This window comes from Fulmarus glacialis, unplaced genomic scaffold (assembly GCF_000690835.1).
Source record: "Fulmarus glacialis isolate BGI_N327 unplaced genomic scaffold, ASM69083v1 scaffold15494, whole genome shotgun sequence".
Taxonomy (NCBI): domain Eukaryota; kingdom Metazoa; phylum Chordata; class Aves; order Procellariiformes; family Procellariidae; genus Fulmarus; species Fulmarus glacialis.
Window position 1 is genome coordinate 25,251 of NW_009208863.1, and position 25,250 is coordinate 50,500.

Here is a 25,250-nt window from a genome sequence, read left to right on the forward strand (position 1 = left end):
CCTCTGCCTCACTATTAAAAGAATGCGTAACTTTATCAGAGGGTTGCAAATAGGACATCCCTGGACACTTCTGATACACCTTTTTCTGACACCTTGTCCACACCAAGACGTTGTCACAGCTTGGTCTCCTTCAGCTCTTTATTCTATGTTCACAGTCAGCATCTTCATTGCTGCCCTGTAGCTCTCTCTGTCTGCTCTAAGAGGATTCAGCAGCTCTTGGGACAACAGTGGGGAACTTCTTTTCCAGTGAAAAAAAAGCCAAGAATGAGTCAAAGAACATCGCTCAAAGGACTGTGTAAATAGTGTTCTCAGCTCTGGAAAATGCCAAATTCTTAAGGTGTTTTGGGAAAAAAAAAGGCCATCCCATTCACGGGTCATACTCACTTGTTTATTAGGAGTTTTATTAAAATCTAATTCTTCATGGAATATCTTAAAAAGGCTGGAGAGGACATCTGTGGGCATCAGCAAAGGAGGACACCTGCAATAAAAGGACCATAGAGATGATGAAAGCAAGGTGATGCTTCCACAGAGATTACATCATTCTTTGGTGACCAGATCTTTCCAAGAGTTTATAGCCAGATGACCAAGTGTTCAGGACCTACTCTTGGAAATGGGTTTATACAACTCTCCACAGCCAGCCAGAACACTTTGGACCAATAAAGGGCTGAAATGTTTGTAAGAAAGGAGAGTGGCCACACAAGTCACACAACCTGGCTCTGCTGAGAGTTAAATGAAGATCATCAAATTGCTTTCACCAAAGCTTTCTGCTTTATAATGAAAATGTTCTGAACTTTCCTGTGACCTTGCAATAAAGCAGATAAATATCCTTTCAAAATACACAGGATACAATGCACATTTCTGTCCAGCATGGCCCCATTTTTCATGATGATTATTCTAGCTACATCTTCATGATAAAGGGTTATTTTAAGGACAACACAAAAGATGCTCATATCTGTCTTGATACAAAGACATAAAGAATACCCTCTCAGCCTAGAGTCTCTTACTATCACTGCTTCTGAACTTCCAGAGGATATTTCTTACCTGTCTTTAAGGCCTAGCATTACCTCAATGCCTCTAAGCAGGAGTCCTGATGGAAGAGGCTTGAGCAATAGTGATCATAGCTTAGACTCCGCAGAAAATTAACTCATTTATTTTCATATTTACACCCTGTTGGGCCAGAATAAGACTCTGCTACTGTCGATCAAAGAGTAAGTTAAATCAGTGGTCTCATCAACCCCTTCTTCTTGTGGGGATCAATCCAAGGAGATGGAGAGAAAGTCATCCAAAACAACTAACTGCATGGTGGTATCTGAGCAGCATCCAGCATTTGTGCAAGACGTTGGCAAATGCAGGGGCTAGGAAATTATTTGCCTTGTCATCTGTATGCAAAGAGAAACCATAAAACCCAGTACAAAAGTAAACAGAAAAGAGATGTATTTTGAAAGGCGGCCTTGAATAGAAGCAGCAGCAAGGGAACTCTGATAACTGAAATTCACTGGAAAGGCAGGCATAGACAGCATTTGTTCCAAATGCCTTCTAGGAAATAAAGTGGTTTTCCTTTTCCATGTAAATAAACAGACATGCCCCAAAGATATACTTTGGTACACATTATTGATTTCTTCTCATAACAGATGCATGAACACCTAGCAGGCTCTGGAAAAAAGTGAACATCACGAGCTGGAAAGACTTAGTACAATGAGCTTCGGGTGAGTTTTTAGGCAGATATTTCTATTATTTCATTTGGTGATCCAGAAAAACTCACTTTAGACACTAGGTCTCACTAATCAACCCCCAAAATGTGGATAAGGTTGAGCACCAGTGGCTTGAGATAGCTGGCACCAGCAAAACATTGTTACTGGTTAGCTTAGTACCACGATCCATTTATTAATCCATTACATTTTTTTCAATGCCTTGTCATTATTTTGTCAAACTTATTAGTTGAATACATTCTGAATTCGAAAATAATTTCAGATCCACTGCAAATGCACTTTGAGCAAGTTTCCCTTCAAGAAAACTTCTTTACTCTAACCACATGCTCACGAGCATTGATTTCTGATGGGATCTACAAAATGAAACCCTATCAACTGCAGAAGCATATAAAATACAAGGTGTTCAGGCTGAAGATAACAGGCTGCAAAAAAGCATGTTGTCTGTATGACAGGTGCTACTTTAAGATTCAGTTCCATCTTTATTCCTAACCATCCCAGTTTTCAGGAGGATGCTGCAAAAAACTTGGGAAGAAGCCCCAAATAGATAATTCCCAAGTAGAGAATAAAGACAAGGGAGCCCAGTAACAGGGCACTGAAGAGAATTCTTAAAATTTTCCATATTTTTCTGTGTGCTGTTTTTTTCCCTGTAACTTGTGCTTAAGAGGCTATGGCCGGGTCTGTAAATAAGCTCCACCAAAATCAAGAGGACTTACATCCCTAAATATTTTTGATGGTCTTGGATTTATGCCCAGTGCAAAGCTCACTGAAGCCAAAGGAAAGATGCCAGTTATCAACAATGGGCTTTAGACTAAGCGCTTTGTAAGAGAAAAAAAAAATATAATCTAATGTTACCACCAGCTAGCAAAAACTTCTTCTCTGTCCCACTGCATCATACTCTAATGATAGCATCATTTCTTAGGGTGATAATGGCTTGTTATCAGATGCAAAGACACAAATAGAAAAAATGTTATGATGCTAGAAAACAAGTTATGATACTGGTAATTAGCCACGCAACACCATCAAGAATAATCAGCCAGAATTATACATCAAATGAGAGCAAACAGAATATGCATTAGTCTCCTAAGGGAAGTGGCAGAAAGAACCAACAATTGAATCTTTTATGTAGTGAGCTGGAAAACACACAGCAAAGATTAGTATTTGTTAGTGGTACAACATAACAATTGAGGCCATTTCAAGCTAATGAAATCTGTGCATGCACATGGTAAGAAAAGCCCTTACGCCAAAATCTTTACATTCAAAATAGAAAAAAAAAAAGAGTAAGAAAAAACAGTCACAGCATCTCTGTCTTATAGGATCATTTACATTAGATACCATTCTAACAAGCTTCATTTCTTTCTAGTTTCTTTGTCTACCATTTCATCCAGGGGGTGGTCTATACAAAAGCATTAATGACAATATTTTTTGTTATAGCAATAGGACTGCCTGTTGTGAATAACACCAAAATTATAAAACACCTTTTCTTACTCCAAAAGTTATAATCTCTAATGCAGTATTCACCAGAAAAAGCGTCTGTTCTGGATTATTCAGAAGGCCAGAAAGGGGTGGGATGCAGTCTGCAATTAAGACACAAATAAAATCCATTGAATCCATGTGCACCATAGCTCTAAGCTTACATTAAAGTCAGTGGACATGTAGAGTGTTCTTCACTTTCCTCTACATAGACATCAACTGTCATATGAGACATCTTAAGGTATCCCAAACATCCACAAGGAGCAAATATGTCATAGGAGCCTTGGGTAACTCTGCTTTTCTATAGTGAGAGCTGGAGACTGGATGGGGTAAACAGGTAATTTGAAATGTCACTAGCCACTTATGTGTAAGCGAATGCGTTGAGCCCTTGGTCAATGGAGCCTAAAGAGCAATCCAACTGATCACCTGGTGTCTATTTAGGGTGGACTGCATCACTCTAGACTCAACTGACTTGCTTACTAGCTCTCCATTGGCTGTAATCAGACCTTAGACCTCTAGCATCTAAGATGCAGACACCTTAACTTAGTTGCCTTAACTAGGAGTTGAATCGCATCGTGAAGACATGCTAGTCCACTCTGGCCCTAAAAACTACGGACACGGGCAGTTCAGTCCAGTAACCTACTCGCAGGAATCTAGCCCCACTCAAGCGGGTAGGGGCAGCCCACCCATCCACCAGCTGCCAGCTAAGAAGAGAACGGGTCTTCTGAAGACCCATCATATCTGCCACCCTATGCAGATGTCTCAGATACCCTAAGGTGTCTCAAAGGTGACTAGAAGTCTATATTTAGGCACCTTAATCAAGTCCAAAGGTACAGTCATGTCAAGGCCAAAAGTGTCATCATTATGGATGTGGTTGTTTTCAGCAGAAGGTTATCTGAAATCACATCAAACCTGCCAGGCAAGTCAGTACTCAATAGAAAATGGAATGAGAGCGCTTCCAGAGGACTGTAAGTTAAGGTAAAGTTCAGCGCACACATCAAAGCTGGCTAAAATAAGAAACAAGCAAACCCTTGCTGATATCTCTGTCAAATCAGCTGTACACTTCAAAGACACACAGTTGGACTGGGATTTCCAAAGGAATCCGCAGTATTTAGCTACCCAGATCTCCTTGGAAATCAATGGCCAGTTCCTCCCTAACTTCCTTGAATACCACTGACAATACAGATCTGATTTTGTTTATTCCTTCTGCTTTTCATCCTCAGTTCAGCTGGGCTTTGCGTCTCCCTGAAGTGGTGCCATTTCAGCAGCACAGTACCCTGCAGTACAGGTTCGTTCCTCTCAGGGGAAAGCATCACCCAGAGAACAATCGATACCGTCTTGCAACACCCAGGTTCTCCTCGGAGGTCTTCCACTGAAGTAACAAACAGGCCCAACCCTGCTCTGTTTAGGAGGTCTGATAAGATCAATGCCCAAGGTGCCATGGCTGCAGGCCAGAATGCTGTCCCAATAAACCATTTTCTGGAGGACCACCTTGTCTGGGCTTGTCTTTCCATATGAAGCCAGGCAAAGCAAAGCATTCAGATGCTAAAAATGTGTAACTATTATTGGTGTTTGTCCAACATTTGGAGGCTCGTAAATCTCCCAGGAAAGATAGAATAGGAGCATGATTAAGAAAACAAGAAACTTTATGCATTGATTCCTCTCCTACTGCTTCCAGAAAAGCTATTGCCTGTTGATGAAATGCCCCCCTTGACTGGCTTCCAAACCAGCACTATCCCCGCAAGTCCTCTTTTTCAAATCTTCTGCATTACAAGAGTCAGACACACACATACAGCTGCATGTCATCAAAGAGAAAATACTAATCCATATGTGCAGACTTGTCTAAAGGTGGAAGGCAAAAGTCAGCAGCAAAAGAAATTTAAGACACCCCAGAGAGTGTTTCTTCTGCCTTTTCACCAAAGATAAAGCTCCAAACTGAGGAATGTTTTCTGACACCGGAACTTTAAAAAATGATAACCAACTCACTGCTTGTGTTTTGCAGTGACTGATCTTGGTTGTTTCCAGCAGCTGAGATAAACACCCCACTGATCTCCATACTGTACTTACCCGTCCTGTTTACATCAGTTACCTCGAGACATGCTGTATACTTCATGTAAATGAGACAGCATGTGCCATGACAAAAATTTGCCTTAGCAAGGAGAACAGGCACAGTGCTCGGTTCGAATCACCTCTACTAGAAAGCAGCGCTAAGGAAAGAACATTTCCTGTTTTTAAGTAGCCAACAGATATAGCGAACAGTTCTTTGTGTTTGCTGCCAACCAGGGAAATAGCTTGTACTCTTAACGTTTTTTGAGGATGTCGTATGTACACACAGAGGATCTGATGGAAAAGTGCAGACTGAGTGTCACGTAGGAAAGAAAAGAGGACACCTGCTTCCAGCGGGGTGTCCAGGACCGCTCAGCACAGCTGCACACATCCAGCCCTCCCGCCTTCCCCACCGCCGTCCCAGTGGCAAGGGAAGTTCATTGTAAGCAGCCGTGCTGGAACAGCTCTGCAGTGAGTGGGGACTGAGACGTGCCTGAAAGAGTTTAAGGTCAAAGAAGTAGATTCCTGCCTCATTAGAGATCTCTCCTACCCTCAGACTGGAAATGCACATTTGCATATGGAGCATCTTCCCTTGGAGATGCTCTGGTTTATACTTTCCAGAGTAGGGCTGAGCTGGAGCAAGGATGAAGCTGATTGTGCCCCCAGGCCTGCAGCTGAGAGTTAAAAGAGACCACATTTTGAAACAAAGCTTGAGTTCAGAGTGGTCAGCTCATCAGTCTCTGCTGGTGGAATTTCAGCCAAACACGATGTCTCCTGTGTCATGGGTGCAAGATGGTGATTAAACAGTCTTTTATAAAACATTCATGCAAAATATTATATAATTGTGTAGGGCCTCTAGACTTCTTCAGGAAGATGCTACAAATTCATGTTGTTGGCATACTGGAAACACATGGAACAAGAATATTTCAACACAGAAACCCAAGTGAAATATATTCCTACTCTTTTCTTGGCATCCCTGTAACAGTTTCAATAGAGCCTAAATTAATTAAGCCTCACAGCCTTTCTGAAACAAGATAAAAGAAGATAACTAGAGGAAGAAAAAGCATGGATAAAGCAGGAGGTAAGTGGGTTCTTCTTAGAGTCCTTTAGAAGAAAACCCTGGCTTTATTTCCAGGATTAGGAAGACACTTTCAGCTCTGTAGTGCATGCTCCCCCTGTAATTGCTTGTCTAAGCTCTCCTTTCACAGCCAGGACCAAGACTTTCTGAAAACAATCATGAAAAATCACTATCTCTCTGAGCAAGCAGTTCACCTCGGTCTGCCTAAAGGACCCATTTATTGCCGGGACCGGGCTGGACACTGATCAGCACAGCCATACAACCACAGCAGTTATATTTGACAAAGAGCTTTTGTCAATGGGCAAGTACCTGACTTACATCTTCTTTGGCCATGTCCGGATGTCTGCAAAGCTTTTTAATAAAGATATGGCCAGGTGACCTTTAAATGTGAGTCCAATAGTGAGGGCTGGGCTGAGGCACATACTTAGTGTTTAATACAAAGGTTGGCATTTGTAGAAGACAGCTTCTCTCTTTGTCTAAAAAAAGACAAAGTGGTGGAGAGAGGTCCCATCTTTCACTAGGCCAGATTGGTAGAGTAGGAGAATACAGACACACCACACATGCCTTTCAGGATTGAAGCAGAACCTGCAACCTTCAAGCTTTGTTTCAAAAGGAAGGAACAAACATGCAAGACAATAAAGTCTCCCAGGGAGAGAGTGCACCGGGTGCATGTCCTCTGCAGCAAACCTCTTTGGGATTAGCTTGAAATGGCTGGTCTCCAATGATATTACTGCCATTTACAGGTTTTTAAATATGAAGCACACAGAGAATGAATCTGTTGTGCTGGACAGTTCAATACATGGTAGTGAGAGTTGGGCTTGCAATACATGACAGTTGTATTGAGTACCTGCAAACTTCCAGCCAGTGACAGCTGAGTCAGTCAGAATATTTTCATACAGATCTTACAAGGATTGTTATCCAAACAGCTCAGCTTGATACCATCCATTTTGCATTTAAAAATACAAACTGCTTAAATGGTCTGTTTTCTGCTCTAGGCAAAATTAAATGTGGAGGCAAGTGGCAGTATTTATGCCTGGTGAAGTCTGCTGCGTTCAAGCACCCAGCCTGTGCCTGGCAGTCCCCATGGGAGGGCTTTACGATGGCTGGGGAGGCTGCACAGAGTGGCATGGATGGTGATTCATCTGCCAGGTACATCATGTCTATGCCTACAAACTGCCTGCCCATGAAGTCTCCTGCCTGCCCTCCCCTTTGCTCAGAAAGGAGATTTTGGCCTCATTTACACAGTTTGGTGATGGATGACAGTGAGGTGATCTGAGCATACAGTGCTAGACTCTCCGGGACCTAAACAGCCTCACTGGGAGTCTTTCCAAAGTGTCAGGCTCCCCTTAGGAATAACTCAGGACAAGCTCCTAAGAGCTGAAACAACACGTCCCCTCAGTTGTTCTGATCAGCTGTTGCTCCTGAACACATACATCTACACAGAAGTAACTACATCATTGGGAGAGTACTATGTATGGTCACAGGAGGTTAATTTCCCACAGACTTAGACTGTGGTTTGCCAGCTATACTCATATGAAATGACTTCAACATGAATGTGAACTACTGTGCTAAGACTATCGGAGCATGTTGCACTTGTGTGAGAACATGGGAAATGAGGCAGAAGGAGCCTGGCCCTTGGTTTCCCTGTCTGTTCATGCCTATACAGGCCTCCACAGCAAAATGCTCACCCGGTGTGGTCTGGCATCTCCACATTTGATCTCCCAGCAGAGAGGAGCACAGCCAAGCCACAAGGCCACTCCAGAGCTTCTGGGGTACATCTTTTTGTTCTCTGTTTCTACACAGCTCAGCCCAGGGAGGCCCAGGGTCTTGGTTAGTCCTTCTTGGCACAATGCTAGCAGGAACAGATATATCATCAATGGAAATTGTCAGATTGGCCAAGCAACTGTTGTAACCATCTTTTACATGTTCTGAACAAAAGCGAAGCTCGTAAGTTCATATGTGATTCTGGAGGATGTACCCATATTGGCTGTTGCTCCCAGGGCTGCCTACATCATTAACATAGACTCTTTCATCCTTGGGCAGAGATGGCTCTTGTGTGATTGCCAGAATGAGGTTGGACCCTGCCACGTTCCAGCCTTTTTACCCTTTCCATGTCCATTACCAGGTATATATGAGAGACCATCTCCAGCCTGTTGTTTCACCCACAAGCCTCAACAATCACCTCTCAACACCTCTTGACAGTTCACCTAGATTAAATACTCAGAACCGAGTTCAAGAGAGCACACCCAGGAGACAGGCTTTCAGGAACCAGAACAGCAGTCCAGTAAAGACAGTAAGAAGGCAATAAACATTTGTAATCAGAATGAGAAATGTCTGTATTCTCTTCAAACAAGCTGCAGAGCATACACAAGCTGTATGTCCTAGCTACACCAGAGCCACTACCAGATCAGAGAAACGTGGAGGTCAAAAGTGGAATACTCCCGAAATACCACCTGCAAGGCCTTACCATGTGGCACCATGCCACTTGCCTTTGTGTGAGAAGGAGAAGGTGGGAAGAGATGCCAAGGAGTCCCACAGACAGCTCCCCACAGAGATTCTGCCTGAGGAATTACAAGACCAGACCCCTTAGATGTTCGTTGAATCTTCTAATGGTGGAGGCTCCAGAGCTTCCCTGTGTGGCCTCTCCTGGTACTCCACACCCCTTTTAGCTAGGATGTTTTGTCTTAGCATCTAACCTAAATCCTCCTTATTGCAAATTAATCAGATTTCTATTTTTCTTTCCCAAGGAGAGATGAAAAACAGTTCGTCACTGCCTTCTTCATAACAAGATCTATGAGCTGGACAATGGTTATCAAACTGCTGTTCCTGTCAAAGAAAACTCTCAAAGGCTTTACCAAAGATTTATTTTACTTACTGCTTTCCCCATATTCACCAAATGGAAGAAATACATTAAAGTAGTTAGACAAGATTTATTCCTCATAAATTCATGTCCATGTTTCTTCATCACCTTATTATCTTCTTGGCACCTTTAAACTGATTATTTAATAATTTGTTCTTGTATTCTGCTGAACAAGTTAGATTATTCTCATGTGCAGCTCTCAAGGTCCTCCTTTCCTGCTTTTACAGGTAGTACTTTTGTGTTGGACATTTTTCAGTCCTCTTGCACCTTAAGTATCCCTCATCACTGCTTGAAGAGAACTGGTTCAGGGACTGCCATGAATTAGTTCCTGCTGCACCCTGTGCTAAACCTTGCAATGTCTTGGTGTCCCGAGTCATCCGTTTTCCTAGATATTCTCAACCTTCTTTCCCCATTCTGATCTGCCCTTCTGTCTGCTCTTACAATTAATTATGTTAGCAGGACTTTCATGAAGGCAGAAGCAAAGCAAGCACTGAATACTGAAGCCTACCAAAATTATCTTTTCTCTAGATATGATATGCTAAACAAGGAAGAACACTTGCCTCTTGCTAACCATATCTCAGCTTGGTCTAAGGGTTTCGCTTGGTCTAAGAGTTTCTGACATTATCACCATGTGCTTTACACTCCTTGTTAATGATTTGTCTCTCTCAATGTTTTTTGACTTTCTTATTTGTTTAAAGGCTCCATAATGATAATCTTGTTGCTTCTGCCTTCCTTCTGCACTAGGATTTTTGCCCTTTGTCTCTAAGGCAGTTTCTTCCTTAAGTTAGCTGCTCAGACATCCCCAAAACCCTCATTAACTTCTGTCCCTGCAAACTGGCTCCTGTGACCACATGTTTGTTATTTTCCTCTTATTTCCATTCAAACACATTATACAAACCTGCCTTTAACTTCTGTTGGGTTTTGAACAAGTCTATGGGCTATTACTCTTCCAAAGAGCGCTTCTGTCCCCCTTGTCTGCCCTTCCCAAACAAGCTGTTGATCTCCCTGCCTCCACTCCAGACTTGTGGGCTCTCACTGCCTTTGATGTCAAATCAGTCACTGTGTCGGCTGTGACTTCAAGTTCCTCTTGTTTATCCTCCTGCCTCCCAGCACCACTGTACAAACTTGGGTTTCACCAGTTTCACTTATTATACCCCCTCTGGCCTTTCAAGTGCTCCTGAATTAATGTCCCAGTCTGTCAGACAAACTACTGTAGCTTTTGCTGTCAGGCAGCCTCAGATCTAGACCCACATCTCTTCCAATCCCTATCCGAAAGCCAAAGCCACTCTGCCATGTGCACAATTACTGCCATCATGCTAACAGCTGCAATATGCCCAAGAGATTTCAGGGGAGAGATACCAGGGGTGAGAAGGAATCCTGTTGTTTATTATGATCTAGAATTGTGTTTTATTTTCTTTTTTGTAATCTTCTTTCAAACTTCATAATTAGGAATTTAAACTCTTGTTTTGCCAGAATAAACTTGTTTTCACCCTTAAGCATGTCTGGTATTAAAGGCAAGTCTAGGTGAAGCTATGAAATCTGGATTAGCATTACCTTTTTTGAGACAACGCATCCAAACAAAGCAGTGCGTGTCCTGAGACACCTGGAACCTGACACCAGTTTGGAGCAACCCAAAGCTGTTGACTGTGCTGGGCCAAGCTGCAAGGCCAGGGCCAGGCTTGGATTTGTCACATTCCAGGTTTGATGCAGTCAGTAGAAAGACACTTTGCAAGACAGGCAAACTCCAGACTGTGACAGGAATTCATGCTGGGGTAGCATTACAGCCTCCCTCCATCAGAAGGAACATGCAGGTCACTTTCTCAACCAGGTTTGACCAAGACTTGTATAAAGCCTGTGGAGCCAGGGTCACAGAGACTCCTCACCTTCTGGCAGAGGACAAACAGTGCTGGCAAAAAATATTTTTGGATTGACTGCAGATTCCTCCTTTTGGGGTAGAGGCTGCTAATGAAGGAACTTCTCCTGCTAGCTCATGCAAGGCCAAAACCTGCTGTCAGGTTCAGATATCTGGACCATTCATATGGATATGGGGACAAGGGGAGCAGATCATCCTCTTCTGAGTAGTTCTTGAGCCTTTCTTTGAAGTCTGATGCTGTCTGCTGTCAGAGATGAGGTGCTGGGTTGCATGGGTCTCAGTAGCTCTCGTTACACTATGAGGGAGAGCAGCTGGAGCCAGGATGGGTTTGTGGAGCTGTTGCCTTCTAAAGGACCTCCACATCTTTCAGTAATTTTTTCCTGAGTGGCTTTCCTCTTGCCTACAAGAGTTGTAATCTCTGTCCACCCCATGCCATCCATGCCTCTGTGTTGAAGAACTGAAAAGGCCAGAGATGAGGCAAGTGGGAAGGAAGCAAACCCCAGGGCAGGTTGAGTTCAGGACACAGCATCAGACATACTTTGCATTCCCTGAGCCAGCAACCAGCTGCAACATATCCCATAGGCAACAGGCAAGTCTCAGTCAACGTTCACGGCGGGTCTGTAGCCCTTCCGCAGGAACAGCTAAGGCCAGATCAAAAGCTGAGGGTAGGCAGCACTGAAACCAGGGCCAGGAGAGGTCATCTCAAGATCCTAGGCAATGAATATCACTGAAGATCAAAATTGCCCTTAGGGGAAATAATAAATGAACTTCGCCCCCATTTTCACTGTGCCTGACACTAGGTCAGCATTTATGATGCAATTGTTTTTCTCACTATCATCATCCTTTACATTTACATAGAAAGGGAAACAGAAACACTGACAGAGAGTGATTTGACCTCTGAGACTAAGCGACGTGCAAATAAATATGGATCCCTGCTCTGCCCACAACATACCAGCCTCATTCTCCATTCTCTTACTTTGGTTCTCACTGGGGAAGTAACACCACAAGTAACTGCCTTTTTGAGTTTGATCCCAAATCTTATAACCTGTTTTCAGAGCCTCTGAGATTTAATGGAAAAAGGTATCAATTAATGTATACATCAAGACTGCTGTTTCCACTTCTGACCCTCCATGATCTTGGGTCATTCAGTGGTGGGAAACAGTGAAATGGTTTATCATTGCAGTGAAAAATGAATTCATCAGGAGCAAATGTAGAACACTTTTGAGTAGAAAGTTTACAAACCAAGTTGCAACTGGACATTTTTCCCCCACTATCATATACATTATTCACCACAGAGAGGACAATGTTACCCTCCAGCTAAATATACAAACAGCCAAAGAAAGAAAATGGGACATATTCATTGCAATATCAGAGAAAACCTGCATTACATCAAACAGGTACCGGATCAAATGTCCCAGCGATATGGTAAGTTCTGCCTCACTTAGGAGGAGATTCAGGTACAGACTAAGAAAGCTACATGCTGGTGCCTATATGTGGGTATCCTGAATATCTGATCAATCAATGGAAACCTAGAAAGGGGCTCGGAACACCCTCCGTAGATCCCTGCATGAGATGAGTAGGATTGCTCCCCAGCTTCCACCATCTGTACTGATCTGCTCTCCACTGGCTGTGGTGGGAGAGAAGAACTCTCTCACACAGAAGAACTTGTATTTTAATGTGCAACCTGGATCCCACTTCAAAGCCCACTTCAGTCACCACACACAATGTCCTGTACCACTTGAGATACACGGCACTGTCACATCTGGCTTTGAGCTGCTGCTCCAGCCAGGCAGAGCTCTGACCTACCCCATCTCATATTCACCAGCACTGTGCAGGCGTTCACCTGCCCTAAGACATCTCAGATGGACGACTGAATAGATACCCTACAGTCGCTCAGCCACAGACTGTGGCTTTTGATGGAGGGGTTACAGGAAGAGGTCCTGTGGTCCATTATGCTTGGGGCTAGGTGATTTTTATCTTCTTGGACTTAAAACATAGCGAATCCTTAAAGTTCTTCATATCCTTTAAATGATACACCTAAATGAGGAACTGAGCAGTGCTGGAGTGCTCTAAAAGACTTCATTGGAGCCACTTGCAAACTACCCTGGAGGTAAGGGCTTTTCATTGTGAAGAAGATGGAAGAGGATGGTTACTACAGCACTTGCAGCATGTAAAATCCATTCACAATGACACAGGATGCAGCAGTTGCTAAAGACCTGTCATTGTATGGCTGCATTAGCTGGAGGTAGCTGCAAATGGCTTGGATTAAACAGTCAGTGATGATTTTTAATTTTATGGGGTGCAAAAACCTGTCTGTGGAATCTTACACAGAAGACACCAGAGATCTGAAAAGGCCAAGTTACAATTTCTTTAAGGTATCAAAATAACAGTATTTCCAAATTAAAAGAAAACTTGCAGTTTTCAGACACTTTGTTTTTGAATTTAAAAAAAAATAGCATATCAAAATTTTGAAGAAAGCTACTACTTCTGGGAAAGGTTTCATAAACTCAAAGACTCATTATTTTGTCAAAAAAAAGTTTCAGCCAAAGCTTTTCAGCAAGCCATGAAGGCAATGCAGTATTATTAATCACTTTCTTGGACAATGTGCATGTAATAAAACAAACTAAAATTAGCTGAAAAAAATTTTCAAAGAAAAGGCCACTTTCCAACATCCTGACAAATGAAATAAGTGGATACCCAAACAAAGGGCTAAGAGTACAATTAAGGCAGAGCAGGAACTGAAGGGGCAACACTGGTCCAGTGCACTTCACATATAGTCTTTCATACATCAGAGCCCCCAGAAGTGCTTAATCAAAATAATGGAAAGCAGAAGGAGAACAAAATGACTTGCAGGCAAAGGAAAAAGATAAATGGAGACTGTGGCACATATCAGAGAGAGGTAGGGAAGGAGCTTTACAACATTTCCTCTTACAGAAATTTCTTCAGGCCACTTATCTTCATTGCTTGTCCCTGAAATTACTACTTTTTTTTTGTTCCCTTAAATAAGGTGACAAACTGCACAGCATATTGCCAGTGAGAGAGCAGCATTGATTTATCTAATAATATTAGCATATTTTCAGCATAATTTTTCTGTCTCATTCTTTATACAGCCCACCATCACTTCCATTCTTTCTTTTCTGCTACCACCAAGCTTTCAGCTGGGGTGTCTTATAACTGACCACATGCAGCTTTTCCTTGCCCCGCCACATACCTAAAAAGCTCACGTTATTCCTCCTAATCTGGTGGTTATCCATCTTACATTTCATCCAACATCAATCTACTCATTCACCTGCCTTTGGCAGGTCCAGCTGGAGTTTTTCCCATTCTTCCAAGGTCTTGACTGACCTCAATAATTCTGTGTGATCTGCAAATCTTTCATTGTTCACTTTCTTTTCAAGATCATACACGATGCCGCCTAAGACGGTGTCAGACTCATGAGTTAAATGCAAAATGGCCTTCACCCAAAACGTAAATTATGTCCACATATAGAGCCAACATAGGAAGCTTAAAAATAAAAGCATGTGTTTAAATAATATAACAGTCATCCTTTATTTTATCAATTATTTAGGGGTCTTTTGGTTAATGTTTTACTTTTTTCCCTGAACATGGAAGAATATCAGCATATAAAGGAGTTGCATTAACGCAACATTAGTAGAGCTGCATGGACCAAGACAGAGGTGACATTGTGCCATGGAAGGACAGAGTCAGCACATTCATGGAGGGATGTCCTTGCCATCATGTCCTCGAGCCATTTCCACTGCTGTTGGGAGCTCCTGTTCTCCTGACAGTTCTCTGGAGCAGTTCACAAGCTGGGCAGGTTTCTGTGGAGCTTGTAAGGGCTCCAAAATTTTACAGCTTGCTTAAGTGTGCAAACACATTGCATATTGTGATCGTAAAACAGTATGCTGCTGAGTCCTGTTTCACACTCACACTGTTGTTTACTGTCCTTCCCACCACTCTTAACCATCAAAATAATTCTTCTTTTTCAGAATGGCAGTTTGGAGTTTCATGGTATTGTGTCATTGGTCTGCCAGCTGACCTAGTGGGAATGGTGGCTTTAAAATAAGAAGCCTTGCACAAATCTGGGTACAGACCTGGCAGTGGGGGAACAGTGACAATAAAATGAAAGCAGCACTGATCTCTGTATCTGATTGGACACTGCTGCCAGGAATAAAGAAATTCAGATCAGCTGGTGGAACATTTTCATACTACCTCTAACAAAATGAGACAAGGAGATACATTATTATAATACAGAAAATCTAGAAAGGAGAAAAAATGAGTATTAACATTGCAAACTTTAAAATGTGCATCCACACAGAACTTTGGAGACATTAAATTTCCCACATTTGAGGCAGACTCAGCTGCAAGACACACAATGAAAACTGCTTGAGAATTTCTGGAAAGGGGCAGATGAAACCCAAGAGAACTGTCTCCAGCTGCACAGGGCAGGTTCCAGGGCAACAACAGCCCTGAGCACAGCACAAATGGACAGGGAGGGTGGGATGGAGACAGGCTGACCAACATGACAGTCTTGTGGATCCACCTTGCATGGTGCAGATCATGGTGCGTGGGGTACTTGTGCTCACGGAGTTCCCAGGACCTCCAAGGAGCAGGAGGAAGACTGTGATGCCCTCTCAGCAGCTCCTGGGCATGCACAGGTGTTCTAATTGCAACACTGCTGCTTGGCGAAGGACCATTTTCATTGCAGACAGTTTGTGAAGGCAGTTGTGCTTTGAGCAGCCTGACCCTGAGCCTGTAGAAATGTGCCAGCTGCTGGTGGGCAGTGCTTGAGACAGTGACACTGGTGCTGCTAGCACCTGTCCTCAAGGAAGTCATCAAATGACACTTCCTGCTTGGTCTTGGTGGCCGCTCCATCTGAAGCTTCAAACACGGTAAATTACAAGAGAAATGGAGAGGAAGAGAGTCCAGGAGAAGACCAAGGGCATAAACATCTCATGGTAAGCTAAGACTAGATAGAGACTACTTCGACAGGACTGCCCAAGAGAGAGCAGCAGTAGCTAGCTCTGTGCAAGGCGTCCTGTGGGATTGTTTCTTGGAAGGGTAATGAGGAGGCTCCTTTCCTAGTTATGTTCTTTCCTTTTTTTTTCCTGACTTCACACCCACTCCCTTTCCTGAGATATAGTAAGGGATGGGGGAATTGGGAGTGGGAGCCAGGACAGAGATCATTGGATTAATACAAAAAAAGATACCAGGTTCCTGACCCAAAGAGCTTGTGAGCGCTTGCTGAAGAACTGGAGCTGGCAGCACAGGAGGCTTACTGTGCAAGTCACAACAGTAGACAAATTTCTGGGTGCAAAGCAAACTTGATCTGAGGCAGTCATTAAAGAGCCCTTATGCAAATGCCTGTGCATTAACTGCACATCTGGGGCAGTTCCACCTACTAATCACTCGCTGCCTCCTAAAACCTCCTGCAGCTTTAGCTGGGCACAGGCTTTCCTCCATGTACAAGTGAGCTACAGAGCTGTGAGTACACTCCCTCCTAAAAATGATCAAGAGCCCAGGATAAAAAGCTGTGAGGTCCTTTGAACCAATAAGTTCTGCATAAGGTCAAAATATTGAGTATACTGAGACCACTGAGTATACTGCTGTGTTCCTGATGTGGGAGAGATCCCCTCCTCGTGCCCCTCCTGCTGCTATTAATTCCTTGCAGACATGCCTTTGCATGCAGAAGGCATCTCTGCTTCTGCTCATTTTACTCATTGGAGAACTGTACCATGAGCCCTGCTTTCCATCCCACATGTACCAGGTTAGACAGACGGCATTTGCAGAGAGCTGTTCCAGTATTGCTTGTGCAGTGGTTCTACAGTCATTCTAAGGAAAAAGTTTTGGTCTCTGTCTCCAATGATTTATTGCCCTGACTTTAGACAGCTAATAAATCACTGGAGCAGGTCCTAAGGTTGTGTTCACATTTATTATGGTTTTGGTGGGACAAGTGATGTGCAGATACTCTGGATGCTGAAATGCATTGTCTTGTGGATTTAATGGGGATCTAAGGCATGCAATCAAAAGCAAGGAAAAAAGTGTGTGTTGGGAAAGTGAAAGCCCTTGATTCCTGCCTGGCTTTTTTTTTTTTTTTTCTTTAATCTTACACTTTGAAGGCATAAAGGCGACCAGGGTTTGGGTTAGTGCAGAGTGATTTAGAGGGAGCTGTATATGTGCCTCCTTGAATTACTTAAGCAAAGACCAGAGCCACTGAGCAGGTGCTACTTTCACCTTCAACAAAACCTGGCCCTCCTTTGCACTTTTCTGTTTAACCCAAAGCTTCCCCTCACCCACAGGATTCAGAAAACTTCTCTCTACATTAGATGCCTATCTATATGTCAGTAGGGCTAGCCTCTGTTCTGCCACCCTTTGCCTACTCCATAAGATGCAGTACGCATGTGCTTCTTCAGGATCTGCCCAGCTGAAATCCTGCTCTACCTTCCCAGTCGTGCCTCTCCCCCTGCTAATAGGGGGATGTGTCTTCCATCACATCGCTTCTCCAGGTCCAGTTGCTGCTCCTCCCTCCCAGTGCATCTGCCTTTTCCAAAAGTGCTCACAGAACCAAACTTGTGAACCTCGTTCCAAATTTCCTTCAACAGTGTCCTTAAATGATTGTCCTTCTAAGGACTCTAAGTGACCTGAGCATCCATCCTCAATAGTTTCAAGCCATTATTCATGGCTTGAACAATTATTCATACTCCTCCTTTATTTGCATGCCATATTTAAATTTGTGAGATTTACTAATGGAGCCATAGTTTTAAAATCCAGAGGGAGTGTTATGACACCCTCCTCTCATGTCCTGCACAAGAGCAAGCAGACTTCACCCAACGACTTCTGCATCAAGACTTCCAGTTACATCATTGGGTGGCCATAAGCCCACTAACCTGACTCTCTGGGAGGCAGTTGTGATTTCATCCTTATCTCAAAAATTGTTTACACAAAAATGGGAAGAAAGAGGTCTCAAAACATGAATAAAAAAGTACTTCATTACTCCAGTTTCAAACTTTTTTGTAGTACAGATTAGTGCATAAATTACAGAAGGAATCAAAATACTCTTAAATGGTTGAAATAACTGGAATTTTTATCCATTTATTTTGCCTGAACCAAACCTTTGCTTCACTCCAAAGTGTCTATTTTAGCTTTTTTAAACTTCCAACAAATCAATAAAGAAGAAAACAATTCTTTACCAAGCTTTTAGGTTTTTAGAAACAAGACTTTCTCTCCTTATGAGGAAAGTCAACAGCCTTTGTTCTGAGGTAATTCAAGTGTCTCCACTCTCAGGAAAGTTTCCAAGTTCTCGTCTTAGATGTTTTGCTTTGTGTTTTTCTTCTTTTTTTCTTTTTTCTTTTTTTTTTTTTTTTTTTGATCCACAGTGCCTGACCTTTCCTCCAAGCTCCCTCCTTCTCTCTTTAATCTGTAACCAGCACTTCGGTAGGGTGGTTGGGTTGGGTTTTTATGTTTTCCTTGAGAGTAATCCATGCCTCTAGAGTGCAGACAGTGCTTCTGCTTTCTTCCTGACAAGGTAAAACTAATTCCCAGTCCTACAGCCCAAATTTCAAGATATTTGGACGTTGCTTAGTTCAGCTTTGTGAAAGTTGAGGCTTATGTTGTGCTATGTAGGTACTCATTATCTACTGAAACCACTAGAAGCTAGGGATATTTGGGCTGTTGTATAAACCACTTGCATCCTAGATTCAGGGTCACAACGTCCAGAAATGGGGAGTGATGCATTGTGCTCCATGCCTGCACTTTTAACATGGATTTTACCCTGTGTTAGAATGACTGCTTCTAAGGGTCACTAAGAAAATCAAGCTTGGAATCAGTAGACTAAAATCTCTGTGGGGTCCGTCTATCCAGGACCAATTCTGTAGCCCTTCCACATACAGAAGAGGTTGGAGATCACTAACTGAGAAGCAGAAGTTGCCCCCAGGAGCGGAAATCCCCATGCTGCATTAGGCACCGTTGTCACAGACTCGCTGAAGGAGAACAGCTAGGGATGGGACTGGGACTGGAACTGGGACCTCCTCGTGTCGAGAGGGAATGACACAGAGAGTGGGCAGCCGGCTGTCTCCTCTCCAGCATGCAGGTGCTGAGAAGGGCCATGGTTATTTGCCTCTATCAAACCAGCAGACAGAGTTTGGAGCTCCCTCTGGAGCTGAGGCTTCTTATCTGCAGTTCCACATATATTTCAAGCCAGCTAAAGCACAAAATCTTTCCCACCTCCTGGCCCCACAATGTGTGAGGTGAGGTCTCTCCCCACTCATTTTGTTGGAATGGGCATCTATGCACCCAGAAACAAAGTGCTCCTGGGGCTCTCCACGAGGAGAGCAGGTATGAAGGACACTGGCATTGTGACTAGAGCTCTCAGAAAGGAAGAGGCAGTAGCAGGGACCAATCCTGCTCCCTAACTTATTTCTGTTTGTGAAGATGGTAGCACTGGAGTTCAGGTTTGTGAAGTACAATGGGCTGAAAACTTTAGGGCAAATACAGTATTGATACTTTTATGAGTCTTCACTGTTTCTAAGAAAACTATGCTCTTTTTGAGATAGTGGTACAAATCTTATACAGTGGCATAACGAGAAATAGCTATTGTCCACAAAAGTTACATGAAGTACAAATTTGCCTTTTTGGTAGAGACCTATCTTGGATCTGATGGAGTACTAAGATATGGGCAAAAATCAGAAACAATAGTTCAGGAAATAGGAGATGAGGAACTGAGTCTCCTTTGCAGAGGGGCACAAGACTCTCTGACACAGATCAGGCAAGGACTAGGTTGAGTGGAGAAGGGTGGGAGAGTTAAGCACCATGATGTCCACAAGTGGCTAGAGTAGTAAGATATTGTGCATTCAGCGATGAAGGAAAATAACCTGGATCCAGGCTTGCTTCCCTAACTGCAGAGGCTTCTGGACTGAAGCTTTCCTTAGAAAGATAGCAGGAAAATGGAAAGGGAGCAAATAAAACAAAAGAATGCAGGTTCCCTAGAGACAAGAGAGGGCTTGGGACGTCCCCCAGTAAAGACCCAGCCTGACTGCTAGAGGATTCAGTGGCACGACTGATAGGCTTTGGAGGAGGCCTAACGTCTTTTGACAAATGGCAGTGGGGAAAAAGAGGCAAGACGAGTCCCATGCAGAGCAAATGGGTCTTCAACAGAAGCAGGCACCAAGGGAGTCCTGCTGGGAGACATGTCTCCTGGGATTCCTCTGCACCCATCGCTGGGGTAACTCGCTGCGCTATTCTTGTTCGAACAGCTCTGTTCAGACAGTGAGGTGAGTCACGGCAGCATATTTAGATCCTTACATAACTAATGCCAAAAGGCAAGGTGTTACAGCATTGCTGCCAACACAAATGCCCAGGGACCAACTTTGCACTCAAGAAAATGAGTAAGCACCCCCTACAGAACAGACTGAGAGCATCTCTTAGACACTACCAGCATGGTATTTTGCAACAGGGAATAGCTGGAGCTCTACCTCTGGTGGCAGCTGTTTTATCAAATACAGTACTGGTGGGGCAAGGCTGAAAAACAAATCAAATTTCTATTTTCCCAGCACAAACCCTGATCCATGGAATTATGCATATCTCTATGCATAACCCATTGGTGTACTTTTCAGCATCGCATGTGAACTGTTTAGCTAACATCTGAAGACCCTTGCAGACCCTAGAGATACAGGCGAGCATCATGGCAGACCACTTACAAACAGGAACCAGAGATGGGTTTTGCAAGTATGATTCAGTACTAAACAGTAACAGGAAACTTCTGCTCAAATCACTCAGTAATGTTGTCTCCTACTGAGCTACAGGGGTCCCTCTAGCTTTGTGCCAGCGAATGTGTGTGAAGTGGCCTTAACAGAAGGCAGTATTTTACCATGTTCTCCAAACTCTGCATCTCACTTGGCTACCCAAAACAGCAGCTGCCTCACACCTGCCCCCTGCAACAAGGGAAACTCCCCTTATTAAAAGTTCAGTCCCCAGGAAACAGAATGACACTATTGCCTTGCAGATACATACCACACCCAGCACTTACTTCTAACTAGGCTGGTAACCACTTCAAAGCAGCACTGCCCTGAGTAATGCTAATTCCTGAGAGGGTTAAATCAACATTTCCTAAATAAGAACACCTAGCAAACCCAAAGACTCCAGCTAGGTAGATATCTGTGCTGAGCACGTCTGACTGTCTGACCCAGAAAAGACTAGGAAGACTAAGGGCCAGATCCTGATGCCTCTCTGACAGCAGGACATTGCTCGAGTGAGAGATGATCCCAGAAACTGATGTGTCTCCTTATGTTTCAGAATAAGTGAAGGAAGCTGTGAACCTGCCAATTTAATCTTCGAAAAGTTTTCTTACCTCAAACCTGGTGATAATGTGGGGCCCTGTGCATGTAAGGAGGTGCTGGAGGGTCTCTGTCCCATCTTCGTACAAAATCCTTTCTCATCTGGGATGCTTTAGGGCAGGTAAAAGAGAATTCACAACCCACAAGCAGACGTCAAGTTACAGATCAGCCCTGAAGCATGAGATTAGATCAGAACCACTGTTTTACCAGAGACAAAGCAATAAAACCCATTTCCTCCAGGAGGGATTGCATATCTCCACCCTGTCTTAAAATACGCAAACCAAACACAGAATGCCAGTATGTTTTGTCAACAGGGGCAAAGAGCTGTTCTTGTAAAACATCCCCTTGTGTTCAAGGACCTACTCAGCTCTTCAGTTCTCATATTATCAAAGAGAAAACTCCTTTTTCCAAAGCTAGGCTCGTTTCCTTCCTACAGACAAACCTTGCCACTCAAGTGGGGCTGCTCCAAAATTACAGCTGTACTTTTTTTTTACCTCAAACCACCTTGCTGGCCTCAGGCCGTGACCTCAGCACTGTATGGACTGCTCCTTAGATCTCAGACTTCAGCAGGTTTCAGGTAGTTGCCTAGTTAAAATAATATATTACCAAAGTGGTTTGTTCAGATCCCTCCTCTTCTCTAAATGAATTACCCAGAATTTTGGTATTTTGCTCTTAATTCCATGACTGACACATTTCCATCCTGACTCTGGGAAAGGATTAAAGCTCAGTATCCCACAAACCTCTGTACTGGGAAAGCATTTATGATGTCCTTGCAATCTCCCCACACCACCCACCTCCTACCTTCCAAGGCAGATCTGGTATTCTTGGTGTAAGAACATGATTTCATGTGAGACCAAGAACAGAACTGGGGATCATCAGGAACGTTTTCCTTGTCCTGTGAGCAGATGCCTCTGATTAGCTGCTCCCTGTAGAAGTTATTCCATTTTTATCCATTTCTTGGGCTGGCAGAATGGCAAGAGGCTCTGTAGAGAGCAGGGTTGAAGCCCAAAGGCTCTCAGGCACACATTCCATGTAAACACTGCGGCTTCTGGACCACTTGTTCTTCACTTCAGGTACATGGTGCTGAAGTGCGGGACAGTCAAATAATGATGTTCTGATCTATGCAGAAAGATGCTACAGCCTTTTAAAGAGGTTTAAACTCTCATTTCCTTCTGTTGTCCCTTCTTCCTCTGTCACCATCATACACATATTAACATGGCCAAACATTCTTGCCAAGCAGTATAATACCAAAAATAAAAATCATTGTCTACACTTGAAACTGCCTTAAAATGCTTCAGTGAACTTTTCTCTAAACCATGTGGGCATAAACCAATATAAAAAGTGGACAGGGCAGAGTAAAGGAACTTGTCTTGGCACTGGAATGATCCCTATATTGGGAGTCTATGTTTTATATGTATATTTTTATGAGAGCGTGTAAGTTAGAGTGAAAGTACTAGACCCATAACAGTTAGATCTCCCAATATCACTTACAAAACAACCATATAGAAAAAAAGCATGATATTTTTATGTTACTTCAGAGTAAGTCAAGCCATGAAGAGCGTTAGAGGGAACACTCTGATGCCTCCTTCCCCAGTGATGGCACAGTTTTTAAGGGAGTAAAAGAAAGACTCATTAAACTAATTTTAAACTTTCCAATTGACATTAAAATGCTTTTTCATTTGTGAAGAAGGACTGGCTCAGCCTGGTCTGCATGGTGCAGATGTCAGTGACCAGGACTCGAAGGTGTCAGAGTTCTGCTTTCCACCGCGACTAGTTCATTACTGCTTGCAAATTATGTTCAAACTCAGATCTTCTGCAATAAATGCAAAAGTGAAGAAGTCAAGGCTTATTTAGTTGAGTTAAAGGTCCAATTCAGCTGGCTGTTCGCAGCAGCAGGTGCCTACACTCTAAGAAGCAGGTGCCTAGCTTTTCAAGTAACAAATGCAGTTAAAAAATGCATAAAACTCGTTCATGCTACAGTGAGGCAAACCAAGTTAATCATTCACAGTCTCAAGCAGGACAAGAGTTACAACGCTTGACTGACGATAAACCATAATAAATTTCCTTGAAACACCATCCCTTGCTTTCAGAATTACTTCTTTAAATACCAGACAATTTTCTAAATCAGTCATGGGTAGGTCAGCAGAAGGATACACTGACTGTCACTTCATTCCTGGCTGACTACAGTCATAAACAAAACAAGGTTTCAAACTGTCCTATCAGTTTCAGAATTACCTCCAGCGCAGCAGCACCAGGATCCCCGTGCTGCCCAACAATAGCATCCCTCTTCTGCCTCTGAAGTCATGGACACAAGAGGAAGTTGAGCACAAAATAGCTTCCACTGCTGATGGATCTATCTGTGAGGCTGAAGAGAAGGCTGTTCCAATTTAGTATGTCCAACCAGGCTTTTTACAGCCTCTTTCTCCTAGGTAAAGACAAGTGAAATCCAGAAGGTTATGCAAATATTGATGGGCAGGACCTATTGGGTGGTAATAGGTAGGCAAATGAGGAACGTGATCTGGGAAAGCTTTGCTTGATCTTAGGCCCTTGAGATATCCTAGTCGACAAAGGTTTCCGGCAGAAATCTCCCTAGGTACCTTCTGCCTATGATCAACTGCATTCCTACATCTTTGCAACTCAAGGCCATTTGGGGTGCAGAAAAAAGGCATCTCTGCCCCTGGTTCTCCAGTCTGTGGCAACCTGCAGTCATTACAGCACTCACCTTGGGAGTGGGACCATTCAGTACTTGAATCCTAGCAGAGTCACAGAAACTTTAGCAAGAGAGGTGGAAAACTCTTCCACCCAGAAAACTTCCCAGCCTGATGGTCAGGCCCTTTGGAGAGGCAGGTTTAAACATCTTCGCGTAGGAGTCTGGAGGTCAGGGCACCCAGCTCCTCCAGTCAGTGAACTAACCAGGGTCTCGTGCTGCTGGAGAAGACTCAAGGAGGAGACCACTTTAGCAGAAAAAAGCATTGGCTGTGCAAAGAATCACAGACAGCCATTTCAGGGTCCAAATCCAATTCTCAGTGGCATCTCCAAGCACCCCTGAGCCTGGCTCAAGCAGAACACTCACACTGTCCCCACTTGGGCATCTCCTACAGATGGGGCTCTGCACCCAGGTGCTGAGCGTCATCAATCCCATCCAAGGTACCTCTTTCCCCTTTGCTGAGTCAGGGACCGAGATACTAAACAGCGCTCAGGATTTCCACCCCTGTTTAGACAGTGCAGCACTGAACCTCACGATGACTAATGCCTTCTGCTGGACCAGTGGAAATACCCACAAACAAACTGGGTAATTAACCCTGCATATGCTACAGACTCCACCAGCACCCCCCCACTCCCACCCCACTCAAGCTATGGAAGGCATTTTCCATGTGCTGGGCATGGAGGTTCATTTAAATCTTTGACTGAGAGCTGCACAGTGTGGAATGATCCTGATGCCGGCCACAGGTGGCTCCTTCCAAGGCCAGGACAGCAGAGGACACCAGGACCAACAGGGCCCATCTTGCCAGAGGCTACATTGGGGCAGGTTTGATGCATACACCAGAGTGCATGGGATGATGTTCTGTGCTGCCACCCATTATCAAGGGGCTGTGCAGAAAGAGAGCTACAGAGTTATCAATTCAGGTGATACAACCAGGACCTCAAGCAGGACTGGACATCGCTGATGGGTAGCAAACACCTACCCTTCATTGCCAGGTTTCCGGACCCCGCTCTTCATTCTCCTCTCTGGATGACAAGTCCAGCATGCAGGCAAACTATAAATATCAAAACATGCGCACCCTACATTAACATTAGCAACAATATTTAAATCACACTCTAGAGGCTAATTGGCTAAAATTCAAAGGTGACACAGAGAGAGCAGCTCTTGAAGAAAGCATCA